The sequence below is a fragment of the Protopterus annectens genome, chromosome 9.part0 (assembly GCF_019279795.1).
Source record: "Protopterus annectens isolate FY-2018-M chromosome 9.part0, PAN1.0, whole genome shotgun sequence".
NCBI classification, from domain to species: domain Eukaryota; kingdom Metazoa; phylum Chordata; order Ceratodontiformes; family Protopteridae; genus Protopterus; species Protopterus annectens.
The window spans coordinates 370,215,740-370,241,194 of NC_056743.1; the positions used below are offsets into that span (position 1 = coordinate 370,215,740).

The 25,455-nt window shown below is 40.3% G+C and overlaps 1 protein-coding gene across 3 annotated transcripts in view; it reads left to right on the forward strand.

Annotated features, from left to right (window-relative positions):
• Window positions 1-913: 913 nt before the first annotated feature.
• The window catches only part of POLR3D (RNA polymerase III subunit D), a 536,125-nt gene continuing 511,583 nt past the window's right edge, over window positions 914-25,455 (forward strand). Inside the window, exon 1 of one of the 3 annotated variants that reach the window (XM_044082919.1) lies at window positions 914-1,171. The gene's annotated coding sequence lies outside the window, so the exon portion shown is untranslated. The remainder of the gene's footprint in view (window positions 1,172-25,455) is intronic. The other 2 variants (XM_044082918.1, XM_044082917.1) reach the window with 2 other exon arrangements.

Below are 25,455 nucleotides of genomic sequence, written 5' to 3' on the forward strand. Positions count from 1 at the left end.
ATGCCCTTGCAACTCCCACTCTAATATCACCCACCCCATCCAACCACTACCTTTCTTTCCACTCCACTAACTACCTTGATTATAGCAAGCTCAGATGCTCATAAGCCTAGTACTTATTATACAGCAGGAACTTCTTATTGTAACATTTGTTAATGTTTGTTATGTACTTCGCAGACAAAGATTCCAGTTGTCTAGTGATGTACTATGTTCTTCATCTGTAAATAATTTTGTAATTAATTGCTATGTTAAATTGTTAATCGCTATGTAATCCAGTGTAACTACTGTCTATTTTAATTGTGGAGCTTTTCTCCCCGGGCCTCAGCTGAAAATGGAGCTACGTCCAGTCGGACACTCCTGGTCAACAAATGTAAATAAATAAATAATAAATAAAATAAATAAATAATGAATATTGTTTTTATGGAGCTTTTCTCCCCAGGACTCCGTAGAAACGGGTTCTGTCGCAATTGGAGCATCCTGATGAACCAACTGGAAGTAAATAAATAAATAAAACGAGTATGCCTGTACGTGTCCTTGTGTGTGGTAAACAACAACCAAGGCAGAGCAGGGCTAGCCACTTTGGCTTTAGATGATTGTCACTGTTGAAAGTGACACCCCTGACCCCATGTCCAAAACGAATCTCTAATAACAGATATTTCTCAAAGGCACACTACTCTGGATGCGCTGTAGCAAATTCCACCCAGCCAAACCTGTCCGCAAACGACATCTGGACAAAGCCTAAAATAATTAAGGAGGGTGACAGGTTTTAAATATTGCATTTATAAACATTGGAGATTACTAGAATGACAGAATTTGTGTCGGCATGTATTTTCCGAAGGATATGACGTCGGGAACTGAAACGTATTTCGTCATTTAGTGACTTTATAGAAAGCGATGCATTTTTTGAGGAACAGACCAAAATATGAGACAAAATATCCACAAAGGTGGGAGTTAAGCAGCTATCTGGGAATACTCTGCCGCTCTGACAACTAAGTTCCTCGAGACTGTAAATACAAAACACGTTTGTAACGCACTTACGTTTATGAAAGATCAGTAGTGACGGCAGCACGCGTTCACGGAACCACGCGGAAATTGTCTTAGGCAGTGTTTTCATTCCTTCGTTGCGATGTTGCTGGTTTAAGCTGAGAGGTTTAAGTTTTCAGCGTTTGGGGAGGTATGTTGGAAGTTTCTTTGATTCTTAAATGTACATTCTCGTTATTCTGGGCTGCAGTTTGTATTATTTATATACGATAGCAAAATATAATGATAAATTATGCACACTATTAACGTGAGTGTGTTTTTATGTGGCTGAATGAGTCTGTCACAATGTCTTCCGCTTCTAAAATTATTTTTTATTGGTGCTTTAAAGTTTGGGCTTGCTATGTTTAGTCAGACACTCGATTTAAGTTGGCAAGCATTTACCTATTTTAAGTAGTGTGTGTGTGTAGATAAAGTTCGTAAGAGAAACTCTGAATTATATCAACTTTCTTTGTACTTGTTTGTATACTGGATATAGTAAGGCTTTTAGACGATTTGTTTTCGAGTGCACGATTGTAATGCAGTTTATTAATTGTTCTTATCTGTTTTGCAATAATAGCAAGAATTGGTCGTAATAGTAAATGTTAAGCCGGATAACTACCAATCTGCGTTCTTCCAAATGCGCATTCCTTTCTGTCAAAGTGTGGAACTGGAAGTCGTATTTCAGGTTTGCTTGTGAACATCTCTGCATGGTTAACACGTTTAGCAGTCATCATGATCAGCATTAACCCCCTTTTTCTTCATGGGGTCAATGTATTGTGTTAAACTGTTGCCATCTCTCTCTTCAGTGCCGTACTCCTTTCTTCTTCGACACTCATGCCTGACTGTCGCAGAACTTCTGTCACACAATCCAGCCACTTCTTTGCTGGACACACTCGTTTCATCTTACTTTCTTCCTGTCTGTCCCAAATCACATTCAACAGATTGTCTCTCTTTCTGCATTTTGCTCTTGTGCCCCAACCACCATAATCTGATCTCTTTGTTGTTTTCTGCAGTTGGAGCTACTTTGGCTTCTGCTCTTTATGTCCTCATTTCTTCCTCTCTACCACAATCTCTATCCTGCCACCCTTCTCAAGCACCTAATTTCAATCACATAGCTTCCTCATCTTTTCTGCATTTACTTCCCAGGTTTCTGTATCCTACAGTAGCACTGGTCTCAGCACTGTTTTGTATGTCTTACTTTTCAACTTCCTTGGCATTCGTCTGTCATAGACTACCCCTGACACACTATGCTAGTGGTTGCAGCCCTCTGATTCTAGCTTTGACCTCTTCATTCAGCCTTCTCTTCTCCTTGGCCACTCCTCCCAGATCCTTGAAGCTATTAATGTGTTTTACTTTATTACTTTCTATCTCACTTCCATGTTTCTTCTGATTTTCCTAGTTTGCCGCAAGTACCACTGTCTTATCTGTACTTCATTTCATCCCACGTGCCTTCAGTGTTGTATTCCATTCCCATAGCTTTTGCTGAAGTTCTTGTTCAAAGTCTGCCTGTAATGCCACACTGTCTGCATACAGCAGCTGCTGTTGAACTCTCTTCTATGACCTGTTTGCAGATGCAGTCCATCACCAGTATAAACTGCAGTGGGCTCAGACGTGAACCCTGGTGGACACCATTTTCCACTGGGAGAGAAACTATTTATGCTTGAGTCATTGTAAATAGCCTGCACTAATTCTACCAATGTTGCTGGGACCTCAGACCACAACAGTACTGCCCAAATCAGCTTTTGTGGGAACTTTTCATATACTTTCTCCAAGTCTAGGAATCCAGGTTGGATTCTCTCCTTATCTCTTGCTTCCTGTTAAATATCCAACTGCAAACATCAGGTCAGTGGTGCTGCATACTGGTCTGAATCCAAACTGCTTCTCTCCCATCTTGCGTTGTTACTCTGTGTATCCATTTATTAGTCACCATGTCCTGAACTTTCATGCAATGTGACATGAATTTGATACCTGTGTACTGCCCGCAGTTGTGGATGTTCCTTAATATTCTTGCATACTGGCTCAAATATGCTTATTTTCCAGTCATCTGGGATACACTGCTATGAGTACCAGCAGGAGCCATTTCTCCCCTGTCTCACCCAGTATCTTTGCCATATCTGCTGTGATCCCATGTGTGCCTGCTGCTTCACTGACTTCATTTTCTGTAGTGCTATTATCATTACTTCTAGGGTGGGCTTCTCTCATCATAGGCTGTGTCTCTGGCAGTACAGCTTCTTTGAGGTTTTCTTCATTCAGAAGCTGCTGGAAATACTCCTTCCATCTGCCTTTGTCCTTAGTAGTGGTGAGCAGGTTGTTGTTGGCATTCATTGTGAAGGGTGTCTGACTATCTTCTTTATTTTTCTGTCTTTGCTTTGCAACCTGATTAATTTTGTTTGATGCCACTTACTGATTCACTTTCCAGAAGCTGGTAGAGGGCTTCCAATGCGCTTTGCTATTGCAACAACTTTCTTAGCCAATCAGTATTCCTTGTTGGCCTGGTCCATCTTTTTTTATCTCCCACTTTTCCTGCACACCTAATCTGTTTTGATGACCTTCTGGACTTCTGTGTTCCACCACCAGCTTTATTTTTATTTTATTTATTTTTTTATTTTTACATTTAACTGATTTAGTCCGAATGGGCCCAGAGAGCCCTTTTTCTTCGGAGACCCAAGGAGAAAAGCTCCAGGAAAATGAGCAAAACCTAACCGTTCAAGTTGTGGGATACTTAACAGTACAAAAACAGAGAGAAATATACAATACAAATATATACAAGGCAAAAGTATAGTATTTTGAGAATGCGGTAACAATATGTTTGAGAAATTTGGTTAGCATTAAGTTGTTTACAAGGAATGTAGCAATGCCTGAAAAAAAAAAGTTTCAGAGTAACATCATGGCATAGTACAACAGATGCATTTAATAGCATAGTTATTAACTGCAGAGAGAGTAATATATGGACAGTTTACCAGGCAGATATGTTAATTGAGAGAAGAAGAAATATTCATTAGGTAATTTCCTGACAAGTACATATCCATGCATGTTGGAAATAAATTTTTAGTTGCTTTTTGAATTTGCCACTTTTGGTCGGGGAGCAAGGGGACAATGGAAGTTTGTTCCGTGATTATGCAATTGAGTGACTGTAAAATATTTTCCCAATATTTTTATTTGGTTTGGTCACCTGTATAAGGTTTTGTTTGCTTCTGAGGTCATGATTGGGTGTGTAGGGTGTAATTATGGATGCAAGGGCAGGGCAGGAGTTGTGTGTAATTTGTACTTGTGATATTTGAAGCATGTGGGGGAGCTCGAGCCATCTTAAGCTTTTCTGGTATATACAGTGATGGGATTTGTAGGTATTACTGGCTGTGAATCTTGCTATCTTGTTATAGGTGGTTTCTAGTTTGGTTAAGAAATTATTTTGAAGGTTAGTAAGTATGGGAGCAGCATACAGCAGGGATAGTAGAATAAATGTTTGAGCCAGTATAGGTCTAGATTTGTTAGGCACAGTGCATATAAAAAGTTTACACAACCCTGTTAAAATGCCAGGTTTTTGTGATATCAAAAAATAAGACCACAGTAAATCATTTCAAAACTTTTCCCACCTTTAATGTGACCTATAACCTGTACAATGCAATTGAAAAACAATCAAATCTGTTAGGGAAAAAAATAAAAAATGTACAATAAGCTGGTTGCATAAGTGTGCACACCCTTAAACTTTTTGTTGAAGCACCTTTTTATTTATTTTATTTATTTATTTTACATTTGTTAACCAGGTTAGTCTGGCTGAGCTTCTGGCTCATTTTCAGCAGAGACCCGGGGATAAAAGCTCCTCAGGAGTAGAAAACAATCTGTTACTACTATGTTACTAAAATTTAATAATCAGCTATAGGATCTTCCAAGCAGAGACCTGGAGAGAAAAAAAGCTCCTCAGGCAATTCAATTATACAGAGTATTAACAATTGGCAGACAAGTGTGTGAGCTGTTACAAACAAGGTTTTAAACAATTAGCAGAAGAAAATGTGATTAGTTACAATAATATTTAAGCTGCTTAGAGCAAAATGAGTTAATAGGCAGATGCTTATTTAAAGTGGGTCGGATCTAGTTGTATAGGAGTTTGGAAACAAGAAAGGAAAGTAAGAATGGCTAGTAGGAGGTGTATGGGAGGTAGAGTATAGGAGACACTAGACAGGTAGGCTGTTTAGACACTGTAATAGAGTGGTTGGAGATAGAGGAAGGGAAGAGGTAGAAGAGGCAGGGAAATAGTGTTAGAGATACATTAAGTGAGGTGGTGAAATAGGTGAAGGGATGGTGGTTTCAGGGTGGTTGGCTACAGTGGCAAGACAACTTTGTTTTTAGATATTTCCTTGTGGCTAATTTGAAACTTTTGCCATGCTGGAGGGATTTTATTTCCAAGGGGAGTTGGTTCCCGGATGTAGCTGGGTTATAGTTATAGAGAAGGCAGCCTATTTTGGTTTTGGTTTTTGATTTAATTACAGCATTTTGTCTTCTTGGGTATGAGTTTATCAGCATGGCACATCTCGACTTGGCAATATTTGCCCACTCTTCCTTGCAAAAGCACTCCAAATCTGTCAGATTGCGAGGACATCTCTTGTGCACGGCCCTCTTTAGATCACCCCACAGGTTTTCTTTTGGATTTAGGTCTGGACTCTAGCTGGGCCATTCCAAAACTTTAATTTTCTTCTGGTGAAGCCACTGTTTTGTTGATTTGGATGTATGCTTGTAGTCATTGTCGTGTTGAAAGGTGAAATTCTTCTTCATCTTCTGCTTTTTTAGCAGATGCCTGAAGGTTTTGAGCCAAAAGTGACTGGTATTTGGGACTGTTCATAATTCCCTCCACCTTAACTAAAGCCTCAGTTCTAGCTGAAGAAAAGCGACCACAACGCATGATACTGCCACCACCATGCTTCACCGTGGGGATGGTGGTCTTTTGGTGATGCAAAGTGTTGTTTTTGCGCCAAACGTACCTTTTGGAATTGTGGCCAAAAAGTTCAACCTTGGTCTCCTCAGACCATAACACATTTTCCCACATTCTTTTGGGAGACTTGATGTATTGTTTTGCAAATTTCAGCTGGGCCTCGATGTTTTTCTGTGCAAGAAAAGGCTCCAGTCTTACAGCCCTACCGCATAACCCAGACATATGGAGAATACGGAAATTGTTGTCACATGTAGTCAACAACCAGTAATTGTCAGAAATTCCTGCAGCTCTTTCAGTGTTGCTGTGGGTTTCTTGGCAGCCTCCCTGACCAGTTTTCGCCTTCTCTCTTCATCAATTTTGGAGGGACGTCCAGTTCTTTGCAACATCACTGTTGTCCCATATTTTCAACACTTTTTGATGACTGTCTTCACTGTGTTCTATGGTATATCCAGTCTTCTTCTTTTGGTTGCTCCCATTAGGGGTCGCCACAGCGGATCATCTATATCCAATGCTGTGGAAATTTTTTGTACGCTTCTCCTGACATACTTTTCAACAATGAGATCCATTTGATGCTTTGTAAGCTCTCTGCAAACCATGGCTTTTGCTGTAGCGGGTAACTGAGTAAATGTCAGGAAAATCCTACTAGAACAGCTGAACTGTATTTGGGGTTAATCAGAGTCTCTTTAATTGATGGCACGTGTGTACCCAAGAAGACTGAATGTTGTAATTAAATCAAAAGGTGCTTCAACAAAGTATTAGTTTAAGGTGTGCACACTTATGCAACCAGCTTATTGTACATCTTTTTTTATATTTTTTCTCCTTAACGGATTTTTGTTTTTCAGTTGAATTGTACAGGTTATAGTTCACATTAAAGGTGGGGAAAGTTTTGAAATGATTTATTGTGGTCTCGTTTTTTTATATCACAAAAACCTGGCATTTTATCAGGGGTGTGTAAACTTTTTATATCCACTGTATACGTATATATTTGCTGTTGTGGTGTAGAAGACCTAGTTTTTGATTTGACTTTTTGATACAGTTTAAGATATAGGTCTAATTTAAATTGGTTGTTTACAGTAATGCCAAACAATTTGGTATTTTGAGTCGGTGGTAATAATTGTATTATCTACGGATGAGATAGTGAAGTTGTCTTTAGCTGGATTGAGCTGTTTCAGAAGGAAAAGGAGACACTTGGTCTTTTTGGGGTTGAGAAGGAGGTTGTTTTCAGTTAGCCATTTTTCTACTAGGTGCAGAGATTGTTGAGTGACAGTGTGGAGGTCTTGTATATTGTTGGAGGTGTTAATTGTGGAATTGTCTGTGTACTGTATTAAAGTAGAGTGGGGGCAGGAGACATGGAGGTTATTTGTAAATGTATTAAAAAGTAGGGGGCCCAGGATAGAATCCTGGGGAACCCCAGTCTTAAGACAGAAAGAGGAGAAGGATGTTTGCCATCAGATGGACTGATATCTGTTTGAGAGGTAGCTGTTAAACCTGAAGGTAGTGGAGGTAGAGAGTTTTAGGTTGGAAAGTTTGTTTAGGATGATTGGGTGGGAAACTGTATCAAATGCTTTGGTCAGGTCAAGGAATAGAGCTGATACGAGTTTATTATCTCTGGCTTGGACAATGTTGTGTGTGAAAGATAGGAGTGCAGTGGTAGTACTGTGTGAGGGACGGAAACTGTGCTGTGTGGGTGTTATTAGGTTTGCCTGTAAGAGGTGGTTTGGTATTTGTCTATGTGTACATTTTTCCAGTATCTTGTATAAGGGGGATAATATGGCATTAGGCCTGTAATTTGAGGGTTCTGTAGAATTTCCTCCCTTGTGGGGAGGATATTATGAAGAATTTTTTCCAGATATCTGGTACTGTATTTTTTTGGATGGATCTATTGATAAGTATATATACAGGGTATGCTATGTTTGAGAAATAATGGATGGAGTTTGTTGGCTGATGGGGAACATGGTTTAAGTTGTAATTTGATGAAGGAAGTTGCTACAGGTGCTAGGGAGAATGATGGAAGAGAAGAAGTGGGAGGTGGCGTCTGTGTAGCAAGAGTTTCTGGTTTAGTAAGCGTTTCTATTCTTTTGATGAAAAAGTTGTTAAATAGGCTTGCAGTTTCATTAGAAGGGAAAGGAGTTGGTGAAGAGGGGTTCCCTGGAGATAGTAGTTTGAGTGCCAGAATTTCTTCAGGTTGGAATGTGCGTTGCTCAAAGATTTTTGATAAAACAATTTTTTTTTTATCTAGTAGGACCTGCTTTTTTGTCTAGTTGCGAAGCTGTTTATGTAAGTTCAGGTGGAAAGAAGTTATTTTTTTCCATGCTGTCTAGGCACCGTCTCTCATTCATAAGTGATCGAGTTGCCTGGTTTAGCCATGGTGCATGATTACATTTTAGTCTAATTTTTCTACTGGGAGCCATAGTGTTAAGGGTTTGTAGGAATAAATTGTTGAAGCTTTGGACAGCCACACAGTGTGTGTAGAAAAGATCAATTGACTGTGAACAGTGGACAGTAATTCGTTTAGGGTGACACTGTTGTAGATTTTAAGGTTACGAGACACTCTCTCTTTTTGTGGCTCTTGTTAAGATTGGGAGAGTGTCTTACTGCTGAGGTAGGGAGGTGGTCACTAAGGGAGCTAGGTAGGGTAGAAGGGTTATTAGAATTAGAACACTGGGGGATGGATACTAATATCCAGTCGGTAACTGAGCCGTTCTGGGAATTTTTTGCTGGTGCTTGAGTGAGGGGATCAGCTGGGTAAAGCCATAAAGGTTTATGGAGTAGCTAGGGGATGCAGTATATTCATATCCCCAAGGATGATGGTTTCATAGGGAATGGATATGGAAATCCAAGAAAGAAACTGCTCGAGTATGGGAATGTTTTTACCTGGGGGTATGTAGATTGCTGCAATGACAAGTTTTTATGTGTTGATTTAGGTTACGTGTTGCTATAAGTATTTTAGCAGGACAGAAATCGGGGATAGCTGTTGAGAGGGGGGGGATGGTCAGAGTAGAGTTTAGCTGCTTCTCCACCCCCCCCTTTTTTTTTTTAACTTCTATCCATTCGAACAATTTTATAACCTTGTATATTCATTGAAAAAAGTATAATTTTGGAGGCTTCTTATTATGAGTTATTTGTGAGGCAGTTGGAAAGGGGGGTTGCTGTACAAGTATGGTTAGAGTGCTGTTGGCATAGGTTGGGGTGAATATCACTGGATAAGGGTAGTATTGTGCTTTGAAGTAATCGTATGAAGAAATATTTGCAAAGAAAATGTTTGTTTCTTTTGATGAGAGGCTGTGCATGTGATATGTACAGTATTGTGAAATTATATAATAGTATGGTTAAAGAGGGGGGCAATATGGGTGGAGTAATTTATATGTTGGGTAGTGGGATAAGAGAGTGTAGCAGATGGTAAGCGGGTGAGGAGTATAGTGCGGGTGAGGAGTATAGTAAGTGGTCACAGCTGAAAAAAGAATTAGAAATAGAAGAGAGATAAATAGTTTTGAAAGGTATAGCCATGATTTAGTTTCAGCTCAGAAATAAAGGCCAACAGTTTATTTAAAGTTAGTAGAAATAAATCAAGAATTAACTGAAGGAGTTTTCTAAAGTGAGTGACAAACCGTTAAAAGCAGGTAAGGCTTAGGAGGGGTGGGGAGTGGGTGTTACAGTTAATGGTGATGTGGGGTATGAGTATAGGAGAGGGGTGTTTGTTGGCTAGTGCATTTGTGGGGCAAAGCAGGTTTAGCTATAAAGGAAATGATGTCAGGTTTCCTTTTGTATCTGACTTCCATACCTCGCTCAGCCACATATCTATTCTTTAGTCCTCACACATCTGTTAGGAGGCGCTGCCATTCTTCAACTCCACTTACTTCCCCCTATTCTTGGGGTGCTGGAGACTTGAGTAATTCCTTGAACTGTTGTAATTTCTTTTCAGTCAGCTTGCAGGTCTTCAGCTTGATCTCTGTTGAACTTGGAGCCTTCTCTGAGCACTGCTTGCAGCTGATTGTGGCAGCCTGTGGTTATGCTGTGGGCTGACTGTTTCACTGCAGATGACTTTGCAGTCACTGATTCTACCTTGGTGCTCTTCCTTTACTGTAAGGGAATTTACCCGAGTTGCATGTTGGCCGCTGTATCAGGTAGTGAGTTATTATAGCAATAACCCACGCCTGGGTGTGGGTAATGCTAAATTTACCCACGGTTGGCGTGGTTTGGTCCCGAGGGCGAAGCCCGAGGGACCAAACAAAGCCAACCGTGGGTAAATTTAGCATTACCCACACCCAGGCGTGTTATTGCTATTATACATGACATTATTTAAGAAAAGAAACTATTACTTTTCTTAAATAATGGCATAGTATAATGCCTGTTTACTGCCCTTCCGCAGATGTCTGGCATCCGGCAGTTCTGATGTACCGCGCCTGCGCAGTACATCAGAGTTGTGCAAAAGCAACGGAGAAAGCAAGATCTCCGTTGCTTTTTGTAGCTATGTTAAATGAGTTTAACATAGCGAGACAGTTTTAAAATAAGCAACGGACATCTCCGTTGCTTATTTTAAACTGTCTCGCCATGTTAAACTCATTTAACATAGCGAACACTAAAAAGCAACGGCTTTCTCCGTTGCTTTTGTAACAGTCTCGCTATGTTAAATGGGTTTAACATGAGACAGCTTTAAAATAAGCAACGGAGATCTCCGTTGCTTATTTTAAAGCTGTCTCGCTATGTTAAACCCATTTAACATAGCGAGACAGTGTTTTAAAAAATCAAGTTATACTAATGGAAAAAAGTCCGGGCGACCGGACCTTTTTCCATTAGTATAACTCGATTTACAATGGGCACGCTGGCCAATCAGCGTGCACGTTTTGGGGGGATCATGGTATAATTATTTATTGACATTTGTTGACCGGGAAAGTCTACTGTGTCAGGAACCCATTTTCAGTGGAGGTCCCGGGAGAAAAGCTCCACAATTAATACAGTCAAATAAAATTTTTAAAAGCGGAAATATGCAAAAGTTTAAAAAAAAAAAAGTAGAATACATAGACAATATAAAACTTGTCAGTATGTATCAGAAGTTAAATAAACTTCGATAACAGTTGGTAGTATAGTACAAAGCTTGAGTTGTTTCTTTTTGGAATTGCATGAAAAAGCATGGCAGCTCTTCCTGAGCAGTTGTAGTGGTAATAGAGCTGTGTTGGTATCAAGGTGAAAGTTATTTTGAACTATGGAACTGTGTTAGAAATAAGTAGTTAAGGTTTTATGGTGGTTTGTTTGATTTACATTGGCATTTGAGGTTATTTTTTATAGTAATAACGCTGAAGTTTATTGCTGAGGGATGAATGAATGTTAGTAAAGATTTCACTACCATAAAGTAGAGCAGGGATGAGTAAGGTACTTGCCAGTTTTGTTTTGGTGTTTTTGTCCATATAAAGTTTATGACAATAAAGTTTGCCAAGTTTAAAGTGTGTTTTCTTTATTGCATTGAGAATGTGTTTCAAAGGTGAGTTTGTCGTCAATTGTAATGCTTAGTAGTTTGGCAGATTTTACTATTTCTATTTCAGTTGCGTCTTTAGAGAAGAGTTTGATCTTCTGGTACTTTTGAAAAGAATAATAGATGTTTTTATTTTGGCGTTTAGCAGCAGTTGTGAATTGTTTAGCCATGATTCTATCTCTGTAAAAGCATTTTGAGTAACTGTGAGGAGAGCAGAGAAATTGTTTGAAATAGAGATTGTCAAATCATCGGTGTATTGGATAATTTTACCTAGTTGAGAGACTTTGTGGAGGTCGTTAATAAATATGTTTACGTAATGGTCCCAGAGTGGAACCCTGTGGCACTGCTATGTTGTTTGACAGATAATGAGATTGGATGTTATGCCACTTTACAGATTGTTGTCTTTTGTTTAGATATGATGTAAACCAGTTGAGGCATTTGGGAGCGCAGCCGAGTTTTGTTAATTGGATCAGAAGTTTAGTATGTGATACTGTGTCAAAAGCCTTAGATAGATCCAATAGGATTACTGAAGTGGGGTGATTTCTATCTATGGCTTTGTTGACAGTATCGGTGAATAAGAGCAGGCCTGTAATAGTGCTGTGCTCTGGGTGGAAGCCATGTTGAGTGGGAGACGGAAGATTTTTATCAATGAGGGGCAGCTTTGGTTTTAGCAACATTTTAGTGGGGATAAAATGATAGAGAATTAGATGGTTGTGTGCTAGAGATTAGAGAAGGTGTGTAATGCAGTGAGTCTAACAGCTGGATAGTTACAGCTCTTAAATTAGCTGCTATGTCCTTGTTTATTGAGAAACTTGAAGTTGGAAGTGTTACAGAATGCCTGACTGACTACATTTCTAAATAAGTAAATGTGTATTTGGTTACCAGGGTTGTATGATGATCATTACTGCCCAGTTTCAAGCTCGCCCTGGGTGAAATATAAAGCATTTCACAAACGAATACAGAAATCTAAGTAATAGCCTAGTTAAGATTAATTACTTAGAACAATTGTGTATACATTGAATTGTGCTTGTTCACTAAAATGTACAGTATGTACATTAGTTTCTAAAGTGGGTTCATCTTCAGGGAGTCTTGAGAGAGGGGAAGAAACTCTGAAAGGGGGGAGATTAGATGTTTATGTCCTGTGTTGAAATCGGAACATTTAACTTGGATAAAGAAGTACTTTTTTGAGTTGCATTCTGAATTTAGACTGTTTATTTCTTTAAGCTTGCCAAAGAGGAGGTTCCGGAGGAAAGAATGTGCCGTGCTGGGTAGTGTGGTTGTTGGGGTAATGAGAGTTGGTGTGACACAGCATGTGCAGTGCCGGGTAGTGTGGCTGTTGGGGTAATGAGAGTTGGTGTGACAGAGCATGTGCAGTGCTGTGGAGTTTGGTTCTAGGGGTAATGATTTTATTTTTATTTTACATTTGTTAACCGGGCTAGTCCAACTGGATACATGTCCATTTTCAGTGGAGGCCCGGGGAGAAAAGCTCCACTACAACTACTAAAACAAGATAAAAATATGTACAAATGCAGAAATACAAAAAATATACATTTCAATGAATACATGGATTGACCAACTGCAAGTTGTAAATGCATTAGAGTACAATATGAGGCTAAGAATATGAGGCTTAGCAGGAACAAAAAAGAATTCAAGTAAAGAGCTAGTATACGCTATTGCATGTTTGAAAGGAATTGATAAAAAAATTTAGATATATGTCAATTTAAAGAAGATGTCACAGAGACACTAATGAAGAGGATATTCCAGAGAGCAAGAATTGAGAAAAAGAACTAAGGGGATGAATGGAACAGATGGCAGGAAGGAAGAATGATTAGCCAGGGTTGTTGCAAGAGCATAGCTAGTGGTTGGAGAGGAAGAGTTTTAGTTTAGCTTTAGCTTTAAATAGTGGGAGTGAAGTAAGGGAAGTGAGGTCTTGTGGAAGTTGGTTCCATATTTTGCCAACTGAGTTGGAGAATATGGAGTGACCTGCTGAGTTATTTGATAGGGAAGTTAGAATCAGTATTTTGTTAGCAGAGCGTAGGTTTTTCAGATTTTTGTAGGGTTGTATGAGGGAGGAGAGCATAGGAGTGTTGTTAGGGTGATAAAGGGCTTTGTGGGCAATAGTAAGTTGGTAGAATTGTATTGGGTAGGGTAATTCTAGCCAGTTTAGTTTTTTAAGATTAAGACAATGATGAGTCCTATAAGGAGAAGCTGTAGCAAATCTGGCAATGTTTTTATATGATGATGTTAGTTTGTTGAGATTATACTTAGAAAGATTAGTGAAAATGGGGGAAGCATATAGTAGTGTAGAGATTAAGTGGGTTCTAGCTATGGTAGTTCTTGCTTCGGGAGTTAGGAAAGATTTGATTCTATAGAGAGAACCAAGCTTTCTGTTAGTAGTTTTTATTGTAGAGTTGATATGAGTGTCAAATTTTAGTTGATTGTCAATAGTAATTGTCAATAGTAATGAGAGTTGTTGTGACACAGCATGTGCAGTGTGGCTGTTGGGGTAATGAGAGTTGGTGTGACAGAGCATGTGCAGTGCTGTGGAGTGTGGTTGTAAAGGTAATTTGTACTTCGAGCCCAAATTGGCCACATCCACGAAGGACAGTCACAAGGCCTTCTTCACGTATGTAACAACGAAATCTACCCTGAACTGGTGGTCAATAACTCCACATACACAAACACCACTGATATAGCCAACCTGCTGGTAGACAGGTTCGGTGAAAACTTCACCCCCCCCATCAGTAAACAAGGACATCCTCAATACCTGACCCCCTCCCCTCATCACCAGGGAGCAAGTCTTTAATGCCCTCTCAAAGGCAAAAAAATTTCCATGGGACCTGATAACATGCCTGGTTGTATCCTAGATGAACTCGGGCATGAGCTCCCAGCTCCATTAGACAACCTATTCAGCTAAAGCCTGAGCACCGGCTTCGTCCCAGCTGAATGGAGGACGGCCACTGTCATCCCAATACACAAAGGTGGAGCATTCACTGACCCATTTGCCTAACTATCGTAATCTGCAAGGCCACAGAACACATTATCACGGACCCTAAAACAAGGACACGGGGTTCTGGATACTGACAAAGGCTCTTGCCATCCCTATAGTGCCTTTTTTAGGAAAGGTTCAAATGACAAATTCACCACTGTAACAGGTACAAGCAAGCAAAATCTGAGGGCAGTGCTACTCCATGCTAGAAGTCTAAATCTCAAAATGCACACACTCGAGGCACTCCTTAAAATGAAGAACATTGACATCTGTGCAGTGACAGAGACCTGGTTCAAAGCTCCAGAGAGCACCCCTGCATTACCAGGCTGTAATTCATACCACACCTTTCGGCAACTAAACCCAGACCAAAACACTGAAGGTGGAGGCGTGTCCATATTCATTAAGGATATCCACACCTCCAAGCTAGTTGCTCAGCATAATGCATCCGAGATTATCCAAGTTCAACTAACTGTGGGCAAAACCGCAATCTAGATTGTAGCTTGCTACAGACCCCCCACCATGCCCCAGGATTCCCACTCCTCTTTTCTTGATGCACTGGAAAATATTAAGGTACAACCCAACACTCTAATAATGGGTGATTTCAACTACCTTACCATTAACTGGGAAAACTACTCGCATACCAACTCTTTTGCTCATCGTTTTCTGGAAATCCTTTCCATCGCCTTGGATCAACTTATCCACACCCCCACCAGGGGCAGCAATATCCTAGACCTGGTCATCACCAAAATGGGTGACCGGTGTTCCACACCAGAGGTCAGCTCCTCGTTGGTCAGATCAGACCGTAAGCTAATCACTCTAGACATACACATCCCGCTCCCAACCCCGTTAGGAAAACTGTAAACTTCACGACACCCATGCAGATGGACAATAGAGGTACGACTGCTGAATCCTGCACAAATGCACTTTATAAGCACTTAAACGAGTGCATGAATCGTGCTATCCCTAACAGAACCAAGATACTATCCTCCAAAAAAAGGAAGCCAATCTGGTGGTCTTCTGCCAGAAATAAACTCTACAACAGAAGAAAGAAACTGTTGCAAAAAAAGAGTAAAATCCCACGACTAGAGGAACTCCCTGGTCAGCCTCAATAAAGCTGAGATCCCTCATAAAATCCTCCAAAGCTAGTAATGAAAACAAAATCGCCACTGATTCTAAAGACGACCACAAAGCATTCTATAGCTATGTCAAGAATCTGAATGGCAACACTCAGATCTGCTCTGAGTTACAGCACATTGATACTAAATATACAGAACCAACTGATATTGCCATCATCCTGGCAGATAGGTTCAGTGCTAACTTCCCCCTCTCATCCACTAAAGGGCCCATCTTTATATATACTGGAAGAATGCAAAGTTCCTGTAATCACGGCTGCACAGGTAAAAGCCTCACTCTCCAAAGCCAAGAACACAGCATCCATGGGACCTGACAACATCCCAGGCTGCCTTCTACACGAACTACAGAATGAACTGGCACCCCACCCAAGTACCATGTTCAATCATAGCCTCACCTCAGGCTTTGTGCCCATTGAATGGTGCACCGCAACGGTTATCCCACTCCACAAAGGGGGGGGGGGCACAACAGACCCTGGGAACTACCACCCCATTTGCCTGATGAGCCTGGTCTGCAAGGCCATGGAACGTATCCTCATGGAACTCCTAAACAAAGACATTGGAGATCTCCAAACTGTGGACCCCACACAGTTTGTGTTTGTAAAAGGCAGATCATGTCTCCTAAACCTGATAAGACTTCTTTGAAGTAGTCATCAAAGCCATAGATGAGGGTAAGGTAGTTCACACAGCCTATCTAGATCTTGCCAAGGAGTTCAACACCATCCCCCACTCTGGAATTATAGATAAACTCACTAAACTAGGTATAAATCCCTATGCCACAAGACGATGGGTTACCAACTGGCTTACTGACAGAACCCACAGTGTGAAAGTAGCAGACTCCAAATCAGACTTCAGACAAGTGGAGTACCACAGGGTTCAGTCCTGGGTGTCCTCCTGTTTGGTAGCTACTTCTCTGAAGTACAGACTAACACAGAAGGTCTTTGGCTAACTAAATTCGCAGATGACTGCAAACTAGGAGCAATAATCGAAACTCCTAACTATGTGGACATCCTACAAAAGGGCCTCACTGAGACAGATGCCTGGTGTCAAAGCCATGGTCTCAAGCTCAATGCCAAAAAGTGCATTGTCATCCCCTTTGGTAAAAACTCTGTACCCATGAATTACCTCATAGGCGGTAGTCTACTTAACACGGAAAGTGTGATAAGAGACCTTGGGACACAGGTGTACAGTAGTCTCTCCTTTAGTCACATCGCCACAATGGTTAAGAAATCCTTCTACGTGGCACACCATCACAAAAGGTTTCTCATCCAGAAAAAACGAGGTCATTGTTCCCCTCTACTCATCACTCATTAGACCCAGTATAGAGTACAATGCCTCTTTTGGAAAGTACCTCACAAGACATCTACAACAACTGGAAAGGTCACAAAAATTCCTCGCAAAGAGGATTACTGGCCTCAAACAGATGCCCTACGCAGGCAGTCTCAAAAAAACTCCAGCTTTACTCAGTCGCATATCGCCTACTCGGAGGCGATCTCTGCCTAACATACAGAGCTATGTCAAACCCAGAGCTGTTGGACATGCTCCACTTAAAGAAATCCCAATCCCTCCAAGCTACATGCTCTAGGGACCTAAACCTCGTCACCACAATAAACAGAACATGCTGGAGGGATAGATTCCTGTCCCAGAGATTTCCCATACTCTGGAACAGACTACCTATCTATGTCAAACAGAGCTCCTCATTAGCACACTTCAAGAAAAATCTTGATGATTGGATGGGAGATAGGAAATTCACCCCAGGGATCACTTCTGTGGTTCTGCTTGACAGGGGCACAGGAAAATAATTTTCTTGGGTGGCGAAGGCCAGGGTACCTTTTTGGCTAGGCTTGTATAGGCCCTAGGGTCAATAGCCTAGTACCTACCTATGACATTGGCAACCTCCAATTACTTGACCCCACTCAGTTTGTTTTTGTCAAAGGGAGATCATGCCTTTTAAACTTGGTGAGCTTCTTCAAAGCAGTCACCAAAGCCATGGACGAAGGCAAGATGGTGCACACCACCTACCTTGACCTAGCCAAAGCCTTGATGCTTTTCCCCACTCGGGCATAATAAAATGAACTCTCCCAGCTAGACATCAACCCGTATGTCACCAGATGGGTAGCTAACTGGCTCACTGATGGAACCCACTTGATCAAAGTAGGGAAAGCCACCTCTAGTAGTAGACCTGTAATGAGTGGTGTACTCTAAGGATTGGTCTTGGGGCTTCTCTTGTTTGGGATATGCTTTTCTGAGGTGGAAGCCAAAGCCATTGGTCTATGGCAGACCAAATTTGCAGATGACTGCAAGCTGAGTGCTGTCTTAAATTACCTGGTGATGTGAGCATTCTTCAAGAAGGCTTTACCCAAACTAATGACTGGTGCCAAAAGCATGGCTTCAAACTGAATGCCAATAAATGCATCATTATTCCCTTTGGGGAAAATGGCATCGCCAGTAATTATATTAATGCCAACGGACTAAGCACACAATCAGTCATGAGGGGCTTGGGCACCCAGATTGATAGCAACCTAACTTTTGACCACCACGTTGCCGCCATCATACAGAAAGCTTTCTACATGGTCCACCTCATAAATAAGTGCATTTCCTCCTGGAACAAGGAGGTCATAACATCCCTGTACTCCTCCCTTATCAGACCCATTATAGAGTACAGTGCCCCTTTCGGCAAGCCCATGCAGCTTTTAGAGACCATAGAGGTTCTTGACCAAAGTCCGGCATTTAAACATCTAGCTTATACAGATAGGCTTAAAGCCCTGTTAATCAGTCTCATACAGACTGCTCAGAGGTGACCTGTGTCTGGCATACAAGGCAGTCTCGGACCCAGCCTTGATGGAGTTGGTGCATATCCGTAAGACAAACTCTACTCACGCAACCCACACGCAAGGCCTTAATCTGGTCTCTGACATTAAGGAAGGATAGATTTGTGCCCCAAAGACTCCCCCTATCTGTGGAATGGATTCCCTCTCCATGTCAAGCAGAGTTACCTCTCTAGCCCTCTTTAAGAGGAACCTGGACGACTGGATGGGAAACAAAAGTACACCCCTGGGATCCCACCTGTGTTTCTGCTGGACAGGGGAAACAGGGTCTGACTTCGAGGGAATATGGGCAAAATTCTTGGCTAGGCTTATAAGGGCCTCCGGGCCAATAGGCTAGTATCCTATGAACCTATGAACCTATAATGAGTTGGTGTGAACTTGTGAATAGTGTCTCTGGATGTATGAGGAGGCTTTTTGTGAAGGCTAACTGGAAGGGAAGTAAATATGTAAGCATTGGAGTAGTTTGTACAGTTGAGATCCTAAGAGTAGGTTTTGTTTTATAGGTAGCCATTTGGCTTTTCTGGTGTGACACAGTAATGTTCATAGACAGGTGAGTTTGTAATGGATTGGCAGATGTTAAGAGAGAGGAGTGTGGGAGGGTTTTTCTTGGCGGCAGTAACAAAAATTGGGAGCCCATTTTCAAGCAGAGAAAGGAGAGTTCCTTTGCCAATAGCTGGTCTGGCTACTTGGTATAGAAAAGGGGAGAACCTTTTTTGGCTCAGAAGAGGAGGAAGGTTATTTTACTTCTCACTTCTTGTGTGTGAAAATAGAAATGTAAATGGGGGTAGGGGGTATTGTAAATGACTTAAGTGCCTTGAATTTCTCTCTTGGCAGTGAGTGGTCATTAGCGGATTTCTAAAGGAGGAGTTGTAGGTTTGACTCTCTAAGTGGACTAGAGTTTTGGATACTGTTGCAGTGTTTGTTAACCTTTATTAATGTGTCCCATAAGTAACAGTAGTAAAAGTGCCAAATAACTGAGTTGGTGTAGCTGATGGGTTAATGGCTCTGCTTTTCGTCAGTGTAGTGTGTGTGGTGTTAAAGCAGCGGAGGTATACCTAGGTGTCTACAAATTAAATGTTTTGTGGTATGGGCGGAGATTGTGGCACATAGTGGGACTTGCAACCCCCCCAACCAAGAACTCACAGATCCACCAAAATAAATTTATTGGTGCATTATGGAAGAGTAATCCAAGAATTACAGATTTTAGCCAAACAGCACAGTTTTAGTTTGGAGAAAGCCACACTTAACAAAATGTGGTGAGTAGCACTCACTAAATGAGTTAAAAAACAATATGCTAGTGCAAAATAGGAGTGGAGTATTGGAGGCACTCAGTTTATTAAAGTGAGTAGTTAAAATCCCACTTCCCCTGTTCCTTATCTCTGTTGTTATAATCACTACTTCAGGTATGGTTGGTTTGGACTTTGATTTCCATTTTCTAGTAATTTCTTTTATGGTAGCCACCAGAATTTAAAATTAACAAGGCCTTAGTATGTCTATACAATTCAGATCTGTATCCCAGCGTAAAAGAATATTTTCCTTAGTTATACCCATTTGCCCAGTATTCTAAACAAGAGTCTGCCAACTCATTACACTCTGAGAACATATGCTTCTTGGTACCTCTTTCCACATTATTCCTCCAACTTTTGCCATTTACCTGAGGAAATATTTTTTGGAGTCTTGTCATGAAAGGAGAATACTGCCAGCCCAGTTGGCTGGAATGTTGTAAGTAATTGTCATTTGTGAATATCAACATGATTCATATATTTGTGTTACAAATGTATTAGAACTGTATGTCATTTAAGATGGTTTGTACAGAGGTGTGAAGAAGAGAGAATTTGTAAAGTACTGAGTTAAGCTGTATCCACAGTGTGCCCTGCTGGGTTAGAACTGAAATGTGTATATGCTATTCTAACTGTTAGATGTATATATTTTAATAATGGAAACGAACACAGGAGGTTAAAGTACTTTATGACAGCCAGAGACAGGATATCTATACTAGGGAGCTCTCGATGTTATCTTTTTTATTTATTTTATTTGCAGTTTATTTGCCAGGATAGTCCATTGGGCCACAAGGAACCTGTTTTCAATTGATTCCTGTGGAGAAGAGGTCCAGAAAAAATACAAATACACATTACAGATTACAACATAGGAATAAAAAGTACATATTAAAGTTGACAATTGTAGAATTAATATATAAGAACTTATTAGTACACTACAATAACAGAATTTTTTTTTACAACAGTAAAAGTTATTAATTAGTGGTATCTACAGTTATTAATCCAACAGGTCATTAGAGATGTGGAACTATAGGGGGCTATTATAAGATATTTAGTTTCTGGAGAATAAGTCATGGTGTTGAAAGGATTAAGTAGGATGGGAGCAGGAGCATTCCCATAATGAAGTTAGTTGCGAGTGAAGTAAGGTTTAGAATGAGGAAATGAGCAGAGACCACTAGTGCTACGGATGACAGATGGGAGAGCATTCCAGAGGCGTGCTAGAGATGAGGACATTAGATGTTTCCCAGCTGGACGTGTAGGCTTATGCAGTTTAATTAGATTTTGGGAATTGGATCTGATAAGTCATTCAGGTTTGTGCATTTTAAAGGTAGTGGCAAGGGAGGGACAGAGAGAGGGGTTTGAAAATGAGTTTGTGTACTTGGATGAGTTGGATATAAGTAAAGACATTTGTGCAGTTCAAGCCACTTTTTAGTTGATGAAGGGAAGTACAGTGGTAGGAAGTGGCTCTGTGACCCTGTTGCAAATTTTGATATGTTATAGCAAAAGGAGAGTTGTTTTTTTTTTTTTTGTCTTGGGGAAAGGATTGCAGGTTGATGAGGAGAGATGCACCATATAGGAGGGATGGGATGAGATATGTGTTTGCTAGGATGAGCCTGGTGGAGGGAGAGATGTAGCGATTGTGGCGGTGAAGCATCCCAATTTTTTTTGAGTTTTTTTTATATTTACTTGTACATGGTTATCAAACTTTAGTTAATCAGTAATGAACACTCGTAGTTTAGCATTGAAGACTATTTCTAGTGGAGTACTGTTTTGGCTGGTGATTAAAAATAAATGTTTATCAAGGGAGATGGTTTTGGAGGCAGTGAATATTATACATTTAGTTTTGGTTGCATTGAGTGCTAGATGGCTGTCAAGCATCCATTCCCCAGTGGAGGAGAAGGCGTTTTGGGTTAATTTTAGAGTGGGGATAGAAGGGGAGGAGCAGATTATGGTAGAATCATCTGCGTATTGGATGAGGCTGGTGTTAGGAATGGCTCGGTAGAAGTCATTTATGAATATATTGAATAGTAGAGGGCCTAAAATAGAACCTTGGGGGACACCTGTGGGAGTATTATGGAAAGGTGAAGTGGCTTTTTTCCATCTGACTGCTTATTGCCCATCTGTGAGGTAACTGGAGAAACAGTTGATAGAGGAGTGGGATAGATTTAGTTTGGAGAGTTTAGTAAGAAGGTTATGAGAAATTGTGTCAAATGCCTTGGGTCTAGGAGGAGGGTGGACACGATATGGCCGGAGTCACAGGCTTTAACTATTTCTAGGAAGGAGAGGAGGGCTGCGGAGGTGCTATGACCAGATCTTGAAAGAGAAATAATTACTAGGCTTGAGATGTGAAAGTGTTTTATTGTTTTATGACTTACAGGATCGGCTGTGGATCTAAGAAGCATCCTCGTTTATGTATTTTCACAGGTAGATGCTAAATGCTGTTGTTTTTGAGTCTGGGAACTGTAGTCAGATGACAAGAAATTGTCATTCTGCAAGTATCCAAGCAGTAATATTTGGGTTATTAATTTGGGAAGTCTCAGAGAGCGAGCATTCTGTATTTCTTTGACCTGACAAGAAAGTTTATTCACCACATCTGTCTTGCTTGTTCTGTAAGTAAGTCTAGGGAACAGTGTAATTCTTTTAGATATAGGCAGAAGTATAGTTTAGCTTAATTTAGATGTTTTTCTTTATTTGAAACTGTCCTGTAATATTGTTTTAAATATTTCTTGTGATTTTGAACATTGATGTAACTGTAATTATATACAAAGTATTTTCTTATTCTTTTAAGTATATTTAAACCTTTCATTGTGGCGGATATTTGTGAGACTTATTTAAGTTCTGGGAGTACTTGTATGTTTATTTGGTGACACTGTGGGCCATTCCCAATAGGCTTGCTCTTGTTACTATTAATCCAAATGGTAGTTTGACCATTACTCAGTAAGATTGGGCACCCTTTGTTAAGGGCCTTAAAGTAGCTTATAAGGACATGGCTGGTGACAATGATAACTACCTTACAGTCTGGGCAGAAGGGGGTATAGCTAGTAAACCTGTGCCAGCCTTTTCCGGGTGTGTGTGTGCTTGTATATAAAATCAACTCTCAAGGAGTGTGTGTGCGTGTGTGTGTCAGCTACTTTGGTAGGGACATGAAGCACTGGTTGGACAGAGAGTTTTGGAGGTCTTGCCTTGGCCACTTAGGTGAGATCTCAACTCTAGCTATACCAGTGGGGAGTCTTGTTGGGGGTTCTGGAGAGAGAGGTAGAAACCAGCCCCGGAGTGACGGGTCACTGTGCGCTCTTAAGGGAAATTGCACTTTACTGTTTGTGTACTTGACATCCTTCCCAATGTATGTCCCCCATTGGTGGTAGTGCTGAGGATTGAGGCTCCATGATTACTGTTGCCAGTGGTGGGGGTGTCACAAGGCTGCTTGGGATATGAAAGTACCTTTGCAAACCCTTCCAGGTAAAAAGCGTAAATCTTCTTCTAGATTTTGTTGCATGTTTGGGAAATGTAATTCACAGAGAAACAATGTGAGGACAAATGTACGTGTACAGTCTCTCTTCCAAATGTTTTCTGACCTCCACTGACTAGTTCTTATAGTTGTTGTGGACTATTTTATATACCTTACTAATCACCCCTTTATCCCTTTTAAACAGCAGCTTGTGTTGTAGATCAATCTAAAAATGTAACCAGTCCAGGTCTTCACTTTAGGATCCCCCTGTTCCTTTCTCTTTGTGCTCTGGTAAGAAAAGTAATCTATACCGTGTAGTCCAAATATCTTTTCTCTGTCTCTTTCCATTCTGTTATTTTTCTCTGTTTATTTGTTCCCAATATCTTGGTTCCTTTGCCAGTTTGCTTCCAATAAATTCCAGCCCACTCTAGCCTATTCTCTGTACTCCTGATCAGTCTTTCCTATTGGCAGAATGTTCTATTTCCATTTCCATGTTGGCTTAGTTCTTGGAATACTTTCTGCTACTTTTATGAATAAAATATTCTGTATGACTATTGCTGTTGTCCTTAAGGATTTGTATCCAAAATCCCACGCTATCCTTATTTCTTGAATTACCTACCTGTTTCACCATCATCATCCCTTTCTACTTTGAATTATAGCTTTCTGCTTGTGATATGTACAAGAGCCTTAACTGGGTAACTCTAAAATAGATCAGCTAATCCTAAACCTCTTGTTCTGTTGGAATGATCAACTTATTCTACTTGACTTTTGCCCTCTTCCCCGCTCAGATAAAAATCCTCCAACTATTTATTAATTATTGTCCACAACTTCTCATCTGCTTGTATCTTGCTATCCATATCCACAGGAAAGAGCTTTCAGTTTCTCATTTTTTGTATTCCATTTTGTTTAGTCTGTTCCAACATATCCGTAGCTGCCATAACAGAATCCTTTTTAACCTACATTTTATCACATCCCTGTAAACATGGGTATTGTTGAACCAATTCATGTGTTTGTAGATAATTTACATCTATAGCCTTTGTTTTACTTTCATTAATTTTATATCTTGAAAGAACCCGGAACTTTCAAAATGTTCTACAACAGTAAGATGTCCTTTTTGGTTCTACCAGGTACAAAATATCATCTGCAAATAAAACCAACTTTTCTTGAATACCATAACAATTGTATCTTTGAATTTCCAAGTCTGTTATTTTCCTTGACGGTGGTTCTAAATATAATGCAGTAACAAAGGGGAAAGAGTATAACCCTGCCTGGTTCCTCTGTTCAGGCACAACTCGTCAGAGAGAACCTCCCACTTAGATTTTTGCCTCCAATTCCTCCATATATCCTCCTATTTAACCTTCTTGTATCAGGAAATGCAAATGCTTTCATTGCCCTACTCCTTAAAATCCCCGCTTCCTCTGAATGCTTTCTCTGCATCAAGATCCACCACCACTAGCAGCAGTATTTTTACATTCTGGATCTTCATTGTTCTATTAATGTAGTCAGATGTTTGCCTCAGTTCCATTAGACTACGTTGCTCCATGTCTCTCAGTTTTGGCAACACCTTTGCCCTTCTTTCAGCCATTATAGATGTAAACACTTTTATAATTATGGTTTTAAAATTGAAACTATCTGATGGGTCTTTGTAATCTTTAGGTATTACAACCACCACAGCCTTTTTCCTCGAAGTTGTTGGTGCTTCTCCCTCCTTTTTAAAATACTATTAAAGCCTTCCAGATCTTTATCACTTTCTTCTCTTATATCTTCCAAACTTCAACCTGAATACCATCAATTCCTGCCGCTTTCTGTCATATTAATTGTACATCAACATTTTCGTCTGCTCTCTTAACTGTAAGTTGTTGAGCCTTTATATTAGTCTTCCATAAATATTTCCATTCATACTTTTCTTGATTTCTCCACTTTATTGCTTTTATACCAATGCTCCTTAAATTTCTCTATAGGATTATTTTTCTTATAGGCTCCCTGAGTTTGGCAACGCCACAACTTTCTGTTGCTTAAGTTGCAGTGCTAAGAGTTTGTGCCTGGACTTGATAAAAATGGCTGCGTAAGAGAAATCTTTGTGTGTGTGTGTGTGTGTGTGTGTGTGTGTGTGTGTGTGTGTGTGTGTGTAAATAAAATCCTACATTATAAAATACGTGTGTGTATGTACATACCCTTAACACTGAGAGGTTGTAGAGGCAAAACCCTTTGGTAACAAAATAAGCAGCATTGTATGTAGTAAAGTGAGTGCCCATTAAGTAGCAAGGTAGTTTAATGTGCTTTGAAAATGGAGATTGTATGTTTTCCACTGCCTCCTTCTTGAGAAGGTATCGGTCCTAACTCTACTTCAGTGCGATCTGTATACACAA